The following is a 14,042-nucleotide window of genomic DNA, read 5'->3' as shown; positions in this document are numbered from 1 at the left end:
TGACAGGCTTCAGAGACTCGATCTGAAATTCAAATATCAGCATCTTCTAGCAGATGAAGAAGAAATGTTTGGTGAGGACTGGTTCAAGCTTTGGCTCACCAAAACCGTGAGCCCAAACAAAGTGTTCAAGCATTGTTGCCTCCTCCTTTGTTTCCCCTTCCTATCCCTTCCTATTTTCCCCCCACCTCCCCCTACCCCCGGCCAAAGTTGTAAAGTTCGTTTTTAGACATAACAACTTGTACATCTCATTGCTGCAATGGATCCAACTGTATCCCTATTTAAATGATCTGTTTTTTCCCTTTCCTTCCACAAATTATAAAAAATAGAATGGAAGAAAGACAGCCTCTTCAGTAAATAGTGCTGGCAAAACTGGTTAATCACTTGTAGAAAACTAAAGCTAGATCCTTATATGTCACCCTGTACCACAATCAACTCCAAATGGATCAAAGACCTTGAAGTCAAAGCAGACACCCTGAAAACATTACAGGATGGAATAGGAGAAACCCTAGGTCTCCTTGGCACAGGCAGAAATTTTCTTAATAGAGACCCAGAAACACAACAAATCAAAGAAAGGTTGGACAAATGGGATTGCATGAAATTGCAGAGCTTCTGCATGGCAAAGGACATAGCTAGCAAGATCAATAGAAAGCCCACAGATTGGGAGAAGATCTTCACTAGCCATACAATGGACAAGGGTCTCATATCTAAAATATACCTGGAACTCAAAAAATTAAATCCCCCAACAACAAATCCTCAAAGAAACAACTGCCCAATAAATAAGTGGGCTAAAGACTTAAAGAGAAACTTTTCTGAAGAGGAAAGAAGGATGGCCAGTAGACACATGAAGAAATGCTCAACCTTTCTAGCCAAAAAAGAAATGCAAATCAAAACAACATTGAGATACCACCTCACCCCAGTTAGAATGGCTAAAATCAAGAACTCTAATAACAACAGATGCTGGAGGGGATGTGGACAGAAGGGAACCTTACTGCATTGTTGGTGGGAGTGTAAACTTGTTCAACCACTTTGGAAAGTAGTATGGAGGTTCCTCAAAAGACTCCACATACAAAGGAGAAGGCTACAATGCTTGATAAGAAATGTACTCATTATCTTGCCCATGTAATTGTAACCCCTCTGTACAGTATTTTCACAATAAAAAATAAATAAAAATTAAAAATGACTGCACATAGAGCTCCCTTATGACCCAGCACTCCCACTTTTTGGCATTTTCCCAAATGATCACAAACAAGACCATACTAAAGGTCAGATAAGTTGATGGTACGTGAAATGAACCCCAAGATAAGTATTCAAATGTTTTTTGTTCTTGCGATTGTTTCTAACATATTTATAAGATGATTTCTTTGTTGCTTTATATGTCTCTCCCCCACGGTATAACCCCTGCTTTCACTGTTGTTATTTATTTTCTAATAAACTTTCCTAACATCTTTAGTTATGTTTGTCTTGCATGATTTTTTTAATGCTTTTTTGATACATTGGCCTGGGAAATTTAGGATTAAGTATGTCTTTTTTTCTGATTCGGATTGTTGGTGCCATAATTGGCTTAGGAAGGTAACATTACTCACCTGGTTCTCTCTGTACACCTTTCCTCACCCAAAAAGCTGAAATAACAATACTTGTCCTTGAGAGATTTATATGGGAACACTTATGGTAAGTGCTAGTCACAGAACTTGGCTGAGTCTTTTAAGCCAGCTATACTCATAGTGTACCTTTAGGTAAATTACGACTTTCTGTACATGGGGATAATGAAGAGGATGAATTAATTTTACTAGTTGAAATCATTTCATCAAGCAAAATCCTATATTGTTTATTTTATTGGGACAATAATAACAAACAATAACAACAAATCACCAAAGTAGAAATACTCCGATGAGGTGCCTAGAGCTTCACTAATTTGGAGGTCTTTGTCTCCCTAAAGGAAAGACCTTCAAAAAACTCTCTGGTTTCCAAGAAAACCAACTTTTTTTTTTTATCCTAAACAGTCTTAAGTAAATGACAGATTACTTTTAATAGTCTAGAATCTTCCAGATCTCAGCAGGAAGTGGGGGGGCTAGATCTAAGATGGAGTTCCAAGGAAACCAGAGAGTGAGGATCTTATTTTTCATTTCTGGATTACTTTCTCTAAGAGTGGCATTATGCTTAGCATCTTGTGAAAATGTTAACTCTCATGATGTTACTCAGAAGCAGCTACTATTGTTTCCATTGTCTTGATGAGAAAACTGAGTCTCAGAGAGGTTAGGTAAGAGGCCTACGTTCTTTACTATTTTTTTGGGCTTGCATTGGTTGAGATCACAGAGACAGTCAGAAGGCCTGAGCATGACTGTTAACTTCATTTCTTACTCATGACATTAAAACCACACTCTCTGCAGCTGTTTAGAAGTGGTTGCCAGATGTAATTTTTGTTAATGGATCTGTGTAAACTTGCACATTATGAACATAAATAATTCGCACCCTGGATGAGCTTGCTCACTGGTGAGCCCTCTTCATCAACGCCAAGTCCCTGGCACGACTGTTCCCCTAGGAGACAGTCTGCAGGGCAAGCTTCACGGATGAGCCTTGAGTGAGACAAGGAAGACGGATTTTGCTTTTGGCTCCTGTCTAAGCTTTCTTCCATTACTGGCCAAGCTCAGGTCAAGTCATTCAGTAGTTTAGTCCAGCTTCAGACTGGCTGGGCACCTGTTCATTAGGGCAGCACAAGACCAGGGCTAAGCCAACAGCTGTCATGGCACCTTAGATGGTGTGGGCAGCCCAGGAAACAAGTTAGTCCTGCTTTGTCCCTCTGACTCGACATCTTCTATGTGACTTGACTTTCTGGTCCTACCTCTCCCCTTTCTGGGATATTTGCTGTTTACAGAGCATTTTAATATCTCTTCTCTTATTCAACCCTCCAGCTACCATGGGAGTTAAGTAATTCCCAGACCCTGTTTCCAGATGAGAAAGGCAGACTTAGTGGAGTTCAGGATGTGCTCCAAATCTCTTGGCTGCTAATTAGCTGCACGATGGTTCAAATCCAGATGGCTCTCCAAATTGTATGTCCCAATTCTGACTCAGGCGATGGGATTTCAAATTCTCTGCCTTTGTTTTCCCTTCTTGATCCCACCAGTGACTACAAAGGCTCATCTCTTCAACCATGATTCCACCTCTGTGGTTAGTAATTTCTGCTTCAGATTCTGGTCATTATTTCTTATGTTTGTAAGAGTCCAAAGAGAACCACTGATGACTCTTATCTTTCTTCCAGTCAATCCCTTTGCTAGTCATATATCTGCAACTATGTACTAAGCGCTTAGTGTGTACTAGGCACTGATTTCAGAATTGGGGATAAAAAGAAGAAATAGTTATCACAATCTCCCTGGATACCTTCCTCTCCCCAGTTTCCTTATCAGCATCTCTCTTCAGTGCTTAAACCATAGTCCCCCACAAAAATCTCCAAGTAAAATAAAACAAGGCCCCCACCCTTAAATCAGGAAGAAGGATTGAGCTGTCAAGTACAGAGCAAGAGCTCTGTAGAGATTGGGTTTGAAGGACAAGGCTCAGGAAAAGGGTGGTGAGCAGACCTGCCTACAGGCTGACCTGCCTGTGGTCACTGTTGTTGAACCTGCAGTGCAGTTTGGAATCAAGCAAATTTGCAGTCACTGACCATAGAAAAGTTAGACTGATTTGCATATAAATCTAGTCATCTGGCTTCTCTTTAATGATGGAGCTCTGGAAAATCCTGGCCTAGGTCACAGGGCCACAGGTGGAGGGAACTGAGACCTGTTGAGAGAGGGGGACAGACATCCGGTCCCACAGGGTCTGCTTTCCTGGCTTGGCTACCTGACCAGTCACTGAAGACCAGGACCTGTGATCTTCCTTTATGAGTGGTGAGTTGAGAAGATAGTCTTCTGTCCCCCTGTTCTTGGCTAATGTATCCCTGGGTCAGCTCCCTTTCCCCTTGGTTTTTTTTTTTTTTTGTCAGTTGTGGGGCCTGAACTATCTGGGCCTGGGTGCTGTCCCTCAGATCTTCAGCTCAAGGCTAGCATTCTACCACTTGAGCCACAGCGCCACTTCTGGCTTTTTCTGCTTATGTGGTGCTGAGGTGCTTATGCATGCCAGGCAAGCACTCTAGCACTGAGCCACCTTCCCAGCCCCTCCCCCTGGTTTTATATTGAGTAAAACTGGATCATCTTAGTCTCAGATCCCACCCATCAATCCTGATGAGGGGCTGGACAGACATGCACAGGTTTCCCTAACCACTCTCTGGGGGCAGGCATGTATGGGAGGTGATTGCTCCTGCATGCCAATAGAATGCAGTCCACTCCCTGCTCTCCAGAGCGAGCCCTTGTCCGAGGAGGGCTGGGCCTTCAAAGGCTGTAGCCCTGCCTGCTAAAGGGAAGAGGATGCTAGGATATGGCGTTCAAGTTTGGAGCTAGCTTGCCTGTACACCAGCACCAGAGAGAAACTTGTATCTTATTCTCCAATTGCCACGGGGCTGGGTCTATCCCCATGCTGTCTCTTGCTAGGCCAAGCTACAATCGGACCAAGTAAACCCATCCTTTGTTCTCTGATGAGACAAGTGCTTTCTTGTCCATTCTTTGTGCTTCTGTGAAAAGGTCATCAACAGTCCTTTCCATTTGAGTCTGAGTAGGATTTCTTCAAGAGAAATCAGGAGCCCAGAGGTCTACAAAATGCACGTGCTCCAAAGAAAACAGTGTCTTTAGTTCTGACTTGTTTTTGTGCCCCGAGTTCTTTGAAAATCCATTGAGAATGATATTCTTTCCTCATTTATTTTATTATTTCACGAGTATAGAGGTTCATTATAGTTTTTATAATGTTTGGGGAGGGGGCGCTTCTCACTCGAAAGGGTATCTTTTCATTTGTCCTTTCTTATGACATTCTCAGCCAAGTGACCCAAGCCAGTGTGATGAATAAAACATGGAGCTGGTCGGTTCTAGACCACTTAGCTGCTAGTTTGATGTGTGATCGAGGGAAATCGCTTTCCCTGTGTGAGCTTCAGTTCTTCACTTGTAAAATGATTGCAGTTACTGAGTTAGGGCTTCAAGTCTTACGTTCTGGAGTTTGGTTACAATTATCTCCATTCTAATTGTTGATCTACTATCTTTGGCTAACTTTGAAGTACACCTCTTTCATAAATATATGTTGCTTTGATATTACAAATGGAACACTGGTATTCCATCCCCTAAAGAGAAGATCACCTTAAAAATCAGTACAAGGTGAACAGAGTTAATACATTCTGGGAAAGCAGTGTTGTTTAGACAATGGTATCTCGTACCAGATGAGTGCCAAGCCCACGTTCCACACAATCACTCACAGAATCTTCGTGGCAATTGTATATGGACAGAAAAACTATATGAACCCCCTTTACAGATGAAGATACTGAGACTTGCAAACTTTTCCAAGGTCATCCAGTGTTTGTACTCTTAGCTGGACTTAAACCCCAGCAGACTTTGTTATATTGCTTATTGGTTTGGGCCTCTCTGTTAGGAAAGCGATGATCTTGTCTTAGGGTATTAAAGACATACCTGCAGCCTGGGGGGGGGGGGAAGGTGGTGAAAGAGGAGAGGGAACAAGGTATACCCCACACCCTGAGACTTTGTGCTCCTCAGATCTTAGCCCCCTCAGTGTCTCTATCTTCTAAGTCCACTGGGCTACACACAGCTCTATGCTTACACTCTCTCCATACTTACAGTTGTTGAATATCACGTTTTACCCTTAGCTATTTTTCTTAAACTAAATTTTAGGTATGGGGGGGGGCTTTCTCATACATGTGGCCAGGCCGCTCTCCTCCTTTAGGAACACAAAGGGAGTCTAAGATGAGCGGCCAGCGGCTGGGCCCGTGGAAGGCTGCAGTAATGACTTGGGATATCTTTTAACAAATGCTGGAGCGCCAGCCTGGCAACTGCCATTCAGATCACTCAACATCTCTTCCAGGCAGGGTCTCCTGGGGACGTGCAAGGTGGCTGGGGACAGCAGGTAGGGGGAAAGGGAGAGGGGAGGGAGGCCAGAGGGGTGTGGACAGATGGAACACCAGGACCTTTTCTGGCCCTGAGTTGGGGCTGCGAGTCTGACTCATAGCAGGCCCAGGGCCAGAGTCATGAGAAGCTGAACGAAACATTTGTGTTGTGCGAAGAGCCTCCCTGATGGGTACTAAAGGCTCCCATAAACGTGACACGTTTTTTAGTTCTTAAAAGCCATGTGAACAGGGCTGCCTGGCTGGTGTCATGGACTAGGACTTCCTGCTGCAGGGGTGGCTCCCCCACACAGCCCGAGCCCCGCACAGCTGGGGGGTGCAGTGCTCAGAGTGCTGGAGCCATCTACGTTTGCTATTCCTGCTCCTACTGCAATCTCAACAGGTCATCCCGGGAGTCACCCCCGGAGCTGGTGCTGTGTGCCAGACGTTAGGCTAAGTGCCTACCACTCATTCCCACCTTTACCCGTCCCCCAGCATGGCCGCGGGGCCGGTATTGCAATGATTCCTACATTTCAGAACTAGTTAAGTGCTGAAGCCAAGATGAAGAAGCCAGGCTGTCTGGCCAAAGCTCTTAAGCCCTGTGATCTGCAAATGGAGGGGACAGATCCTGGCAGAGGAGGGGAGAGGAACTCAGGGCATGAACCACCGCTGTCAGTGGCTCTCCTTCCCTCCCTCCCTCCCTTCCTTCTATCCTTCCCATACCTCCTTGTATTCCTTCCTTTCCTGTCTCCCTTTCTTCTTTCTTGGCGGTACTGGGGTTTGAACTCGGGACCTCACCCTTGCTAGACAAGCACTCCAGGACTCCTCCCAGTCATTTTTTGCTTGATTTATTTATTTTCAGATGGGGCCTTGGATTTTTGCATGGGGCCTGCCTGCGACGCCCGTCCTCCTGCCCACACCTCTGGGATAGCTGAAATCGGAATTAGACTATCACATCTAGCGTGTTCACTGGTGAAGAGTCTCCAAATCCTTTTGTTCAGGCAGGCCTGATCGGATCTTCCCTATCTCTGCCTTCTGAGTAGCTGGAATTACAGATGTGAGTCACCATGCCTGGCTCTTGTTTATTTCTTGTGCCTGGGAGGGTGGAGGGCGGTGGAGACGGGGACTTCTCAGACAGGGTCATCTCAGAATGATGCCTAGCCCAGAGCAGGGCTCTGTGCTGAGTGAGCACAGGTACTGTGTTACTTGATTCTTTTACCTGGGCCCTCGAATATCCAGAATGACTTTTCCTGTTCTTGAGAGCACCTTAAATGGTTCCAGAGTTCATATTTACTGATAGGAAGCCATGTGTTCTCTCAATTATTTGTTCATTCAACGAGCATCACAGACAGCTAATAAAGCCACTGGTCTTTAGTCCCCAGGGGTTCTTATTTCTGTACAGGACAAGGTAAAGTGAGGTCCTTGCTCTTTCCTTATCATTGCCAGGGTCCTGGTGAAGATCTCCAGCCACAAAGGGCCTGAAGTAAGGGGATGTCCTGCCCCAGATGGCACCGTGAATAGATGGCACGGTGTCTTCTTTGATCACAGCCTGGTCCTGGCTCATGGGCCTGGCTGGGGCCCATGGGAGGCCAGAGCCTGTCTCTTTCCTGACCCCTTGGCACTAACCAGTGCCAATAACTAAAGGAGGAATTTCTGCCTTTGAGGCTAGAGCCAGATGGGCTGTTGCTAGAGATAGGCTAAGGAGTCATCCCAGCCTCCCACAGTCCACCCCAGGGCATGTATCTGTGTACTTTTCTAGAGCAGTTCCCTATAGAAATAAAGGAGACCTCAAGGAATAGCTACTAGCACCCCCAAAGAGAAAACCTAGGGACTGAACTTCTGTCTAGTGCAAGGCAGGGAGGGTAGGCCCACCATGCTTCTGGGGGGGGGTCGCTGTGGGTGCCAAGCTTGCAAACACTCCGTGATGTCTGTGAGAGGCAGGGGCCCAGTGCCGTGTCCTGTTTCTGGAGGTCCAGCTGTCTGTCGTGGGTTCTCACTCATGTCTGGGAGGTGGAAGGGTGGTGCTCACCGAAGGTCTTTGCTCTTCCTTTTTCAGCCTGGAAGACTGAGGCTCAGCAGAGAAAGCAAAGGAGATGAGATCGCTTGCACGCTTGAGTTTGAATTCTGCCATCCACACTTGCCCTTCTAAGGGAGCAGGGGGCTGGTGCTCTTTTTCTCCGATACTCTTTTCCATCGTTGTATAGTTCCTATTCTTTGGCATTGCCATATGCTCATTCACATCATGGGAACCAGTGGATGGTCTCCTATTTGTCAGGGGCTGGGTGACGTGGAGGACACAGTGGTTAACGTGGCAGTCTCTCTCCCGCACCCTCACTGTCTTGAAGTCTCCTGAAGTCAAACTCATCAAAGAATTCTACCAACAGTTTATATACATCTATACAATGAGCTGCTACGCTAATCTGGTATGATCTGAAGTGTGGTTGGAACTCGACAGGGTCAGGAAGAACAGAAAATAGTGTCCTGAGCTGAGCTTTCCAGCTGAGATTGAGGTATGCGGTTGTATACATGTGAATGCATGCATCAATATATGTGTGTACGTGTGCACACAGCACACACATGATCAAGTATGCAGTGTACTGCGAAGGGGAAGGAGAACATTCTGGAAGACCATGAGGTTGGGGAGGAAGCCTGGTGCATTAAGGAACTGAGAGAAGTAGAAATGGCTACATAGAAGTGTGGCGCAGGAGGCAATGGGGAGCAAGCTCGCCTAAGGCCTTGGCTAGCAAGTCGGGCTGTTTGACCTTCATCAGAAGAGTGATGGAAGGCTGGACATAATAAGACCTGATTTACATTTCTAAAAGATTGTTCTGAAATCAAAGCCAGTGAGGACAGGAACGTCTATTCTTAACCACCAAAAAAGTAGGAGGTGAAGGCATGGCTCAGGTGGTAGAGCACCAGCCTTGAACTAAAAAACGAAAAGCTCTTGGACAGTGTCCAGACCCTGAGTTTTGTCCCAGGACTGGCACAAATAAAAATGAAAACAAAACCCTAAACACACACACAAAAATTGAGTACTTGCACAGTACAGGCATTGGAATTTAGGGGTGGTTTGTGTGATTGAGCATTATCTGGTTTGGGAGGGATTTGGAGTTCTGTGGCTCTGATGAGCATCCCAGCACGCCTCTGGCCGCATTTCTTTCTTGTGAGATGAGGAATGTGACCGGGGGGGGGGGTGGGGGGTGGTGGTGGCTCATTTCTCTTGGTGGCCAGCTGGGTCTGGTGGTGAGAGGCTGGGGGCACCCCAGGCTGTGAGTTGGGAGCTCCTCATTGGCTCCAAGCTCGCAGCAACATTTGGTCGAACCCCGGCTCATCACCTGGGAAGGGCCACTGTGTCTCAGGTTGAGTAAGAGCTGTGATTTATCACTTGGCTTCTTTCCTTTGCTAGTTTCGTTTCCTTGGAGTCTAATTGCGAGTACCTCCCTGCATTGAGTCTGACTCTCCTGCAGATAGACGCCTATTTGAACACCAAACTTAAAGTGCATGTGGCTTCCTAAATGTGCACAACTGACTGTGCGATCCAGTGAAGAACAGAGATCTGTTCCAGCTTTGGAGGAAAACTGCTAGGAGTGGAACTGCCCAAGAGGTGACCATTGTATCTTCAGAGCGGTGCCTCTCTTCCCCAGTAACTTAAGTGGCTCTCAGTCCACTTCCCACCTGAGCTATGGCTCCATCCTGTCAAAATTGATGAGTGTGGTGTTCCTGCTGGGGTTTTGAGGTCTAGATGTCATGGTGAAATTGGGAAGGAGTCCAAAGCATTGACTGAAAAGGTAGCAGATGGAGGTAGGATAATACTGATGTCAAATTATACAACAGAGACCTAGCAACAAAAACAGCACAGTGCCAGCACAAAAGCAGACATGTAGACCAGTGGAACACAACAGAGGATCCAGGAAGGAGGCCGTGTCGTTATAGTCACTTGGTCCTGAATAAGTATGCAAAAAACTATGTTGGGACAAAACAAAACAAAACAAAACACCAGTCTCTTCAAATGTATTGGGAACACTGGATATCCGCAAGGAGAAAGCCTGAAGCTAGACTCTCAGAGTCCTCAACTCCTGCCCTGTACTAACATCTATTTAAAGACTTAATGTAAGACATGAGACATTAAAACGACTGCACGAAAGCATAGGGAATGCTCTAGAAGACACAGGCATAGGCAGGGGCTTTCTGAGTAAGACTCCAGTAGCTCAGGAAACAATTGCAAGAATCAACAAGGAGAATTTCATCAAATTTCAAAAGCTTCCTCTCAGTAAGGGAAGAAATCACCAGTCTGAAGCCCATAGGATGGGAGAAAATCGCTGCCAGTTATTCAGCTCAACAGGGATTAAAATCTAGAATAAAGGCCTTAAAAATTATATACCAGTTCACCTACCCCCCCATAATCAAAGCAATAACAACAAATAAATTGAACAGATGGAGTGCAAATGGCCAATAAACAGATGCAAACGTCATCAGGGAAATGAAAATCAAAACTGCAGGGAGATTCCACTCACCCCAATCAGAATGGCCATCATCAAGACATCTGACAACTAACACAGGAAAAAGAACTCTTACACAGAGGGGGCGGGGGGGATGTAAACTAGTGCGACCACTACGGAAGTCAGTATGGAGGTTCCTCAGAAAACCAAAAATAGGGCTAGAGGCATGGCTCAAGGGAGTACTTGAGTTCAAATCTCAATACAACTCTAAAACACAAACAAAACAAAAACAAATAGAACTACCAGGTGATCCAGCTACATCACTCCTAGGCAAACACTGGATGGAATCAAAGTCAGCACATAGCAGAGATACCTGCAACCCATTTTTATGGCAGCACTAATGTAAGTCAGGCCAGGTACCTGTCCACCCACAGCCATTTGGGGGTTTTAGTTATTTTTCACCTAGGGTCCCACATTTTGCTCACAGCTAGCCTCAGATCGAGATCCTCCTATCAATGCCTCTTGCGTATCTGAAGTTACATAGGTAAACCAGTGCCTGGCTTGTTTGTTGAGATGGGGGAATCTCACTAAATTTCTCCCCAGGTTAGTCTCAAACCACAGTCTACCTCACAATCAACTTGCTTTTAAAAGAGACACATACTAATTCTCTGCTCTAGGTCACACAGGATACTCAGTTTGGTAAAACCAGTTAAGTCTTTAAAAAATTAAAAAAAATGTTCTTATAAACGGCATGTACAGAGGGGTTACAGTTATATGTCAGGTAATGAGTGCATTTCTTTTTGGACAATGTTACCCCTTCTCTCTCTCCCAGTTTGCCCTCCCCTCCCCACCCACCTTACCCTTCTTTTATTTCTGCACCATCCCCTTGGTTTTGACTTCTCTTCCACCACTGAGACCTGCCCTTCCTGAAAAAAATCCTGAAAAAGACTAACATTTGATATTTAGAAGTTCTTGGAGTGGGATGTTTGGTTAAGAAAGTGGAGCTTTGTGGATTTATGACTAACCTCAAAGGACATTTTCTTCTCTCCTGGAAGTTTATTTCCCAACAGGAAGACCATCTGTTTTCTCACTCTCTCTCTCTTTCTCTCTCAGCTCCAGTCTAGGAAATCTTGTTGGCCACTTTCTTTGGGCCATGAACATATGCTGTTCCAGGCTTCACAGGGGTGTCTGTTATGCTCACAAAGTTATTTCTTAGAGGCTATAAATGTTCAGAATGATGCAGGACCAAATGGGCTTGGTCCACTGTCCATTAGCCCATGCCCGGTCTTCCCAGGATTATAGTTCTGCTCCACTGACATCCCACACATGCTGGTTGGCTTTTAGTTTGTTCTCCAGGCTGCCCTGATCCTATCCCAGGAACTTTACATCTGCCATCCTCTCTATGTGCAAAACCGCACCCTCACTTGGCTGCTTCATTTTTATTCTTCAGGTTTTTGCTTAAATGCTGCCTCCTCTGGGAAACTTCTCTGACTGCTGTATTTGTTGCAGGTCTTCCCTGTTGCTTATGTCAACACCACACTTCTGTTTTGTTCTTAGTATCTGGCATGCTATGGGCTTTCTGTTTGTTGATTGAAAATGTACAACACAGGAAGAAGTGTGCTTACAATCTGTTCTGTTTCCTATTTCTTTTACACCAGTTAGGCTGGGGTTCAATGGCAGGTGACCCAAAACTAAAAATAACAGAGGCTTGAACAAGACAGAACTTCACTTCCTTCTTGGACTAGCAATCAGTGAATCACAGCACTGCTAGCCTTCAGTTCTATGAAGTGAAGGGTTCAGCCATTGTTCTCAAGATCCAAGAAAGTAGTTAAGACTCAAGTCATCAATCCATATTCCAGGCAGAATTTTAGAGGTAGAGGTAAATAGGATGGAAAGAAAATGCCCATGCTAGCTGTCTTCTAAGAAAATTCCTCCGAAGCCACCATAACATTTTTGCTTTCTTCTCACTGACCAGTGCTTAGTCATATGACCATTTCATGGGCTTGCCCTCTCTCTCTCTCTGCAAGTGATCCTGGGAAATGTAGTCCTTCTAGGAGGCACACATCTGCTCTAAGTAGAATTAGAGGTTTTGTTTATAAGGATGATGGGAAATATAAATACTTGTATAGGCAGGTATCAGTCTCCACCATTGGCCCAGTGTTCCCGTCCTAGGCTTAGATTATGGGGACTGTTTCATGAACCTGACTTTTGTGATACTTCAAGTTGGATATATTACTGTCATTTCTATTCCCACTGATTAGTAATCATTCAATAGCAGTTGTTAGTATAAATTATGATTCATAAGATGACTGATTATTAAACACCAGCTATGGGAGTTGGTGAATAAAGAAAGCCTGGTCAGCAAAGGGGAATCAGAATGTCAGAATCTGACAGGCACAGCTTTTTCTGCTCATTTGAAAAAGTGGGGTGGGGTGCCTGGGGTTGATGTTGATTTTCAGGCCACTGAGAGCTTCCAGGGAGAGGATCAGTGAAGGCTTATGAGAAGAAGGAAGAAGGGATGCCATCCACAAGCTGTCAACCAACATCACGACCAATAGGCAGGCTGGATCCTCTCTGGAGCAAGTCGTAGCCTGGGATCTAGAATTTGAACTTAGAGCCTCATGCTTGCTAGGCAGGCTCTACTACTGAGCCAGCTTCCAGCCTCCTCCCCGGTCTTTTCCCCAGGCAGGCCTGGAGTTCAATCTGCCTATGTTAATCTGCCTATCATAACTTGGATGATAGCATGCACCCACCACGTTTAGCTTCTTCCATTGAGATGGAGTCTTGAGGCCCCCCCCCCTTTTTTTTGGCCTAAGCTGGCATAGAACTGAAATTTTCTTTCTTTCTTTCTTTCTTTCTTTTTTTTTTTTTTTGCAGTCATGGGGCTTGAACGCTGGGCCTGGACGCTGTCCCCTCAGCTCTTCAGCTCAAGGCTAGCACTCTACCACTTGAGCCACAGTGTTACTTCCGACCTTTTCTGCTTATGTGGTGCTGAGGAATCGAACCCAGGGCCACCTTCCCAGCCCAGAACTGCTGTTTTCTTAATCTCAGTCTCCCACATAGCTGGAATGACAGGCACGTGCCATTGAGTCCAGCTACTGATTTGAGAAAGGGGTCTCACGAGTGCCCAGGCTGGCCTTGAACCTAGATCCTCCAAATTTTAGCCTTGCCAGTAGCTAAAATGACTGGCATGAGCTACTGGTACCCTGCAGGGATCTAGAATTCTTGATGTCTGTTCTCATGTTTTGTGCTTTTGATCAAAATGCCTTGCTGTCACTGAAACTCAGAGGCCAATGAAATGCTTATGGAGACTTTAGTGGTTCACTTACATTTTGTCCTCTCATTTTCTTACCTATTAGTTGTCTCAGCTTCCTTCTCCAAAGGCTGACTTGTATCTTAACCTGCCCAAGCATTTCTTTTCTTAGTTAAAAAAGACAGAATCATCTTGCTTTTTTCCATGGCCTTTCTTTTTGGAAAGCACAATAATCAGTCTTTAATAAGCTTGTGACTCTGAACTGAGGTATAATAATTTCAGTGACTCTGCAGCTTCCGTTGATGGAAATACTTTATTTTAGAAGCTGATGACCTATGGGAAAAGGCTATTATTTTAAATATCAGGATGAGGTCATGGGAGCCAA

This window comes from Dipodomys merriami, unplaced genomic scaffold, assembly GCF_024711535.1.
Source record: "Dipodomys merriami isolate MVZ:Mamm:240054 unplaced genomic scaffold, mDipMer1.0.p SCAF_44, whole genome shotgun sequence".
Classification (NCBI taxonomy): domain Eukaryota; kingdom Metazoa; phylum Chordata; class Mammalia; order Rodentia; family Heteromyidae; genus Dipodomys; species Dipodomys merriami.
Note: the sequence above shows the minus strand (reverse complement) of the source record.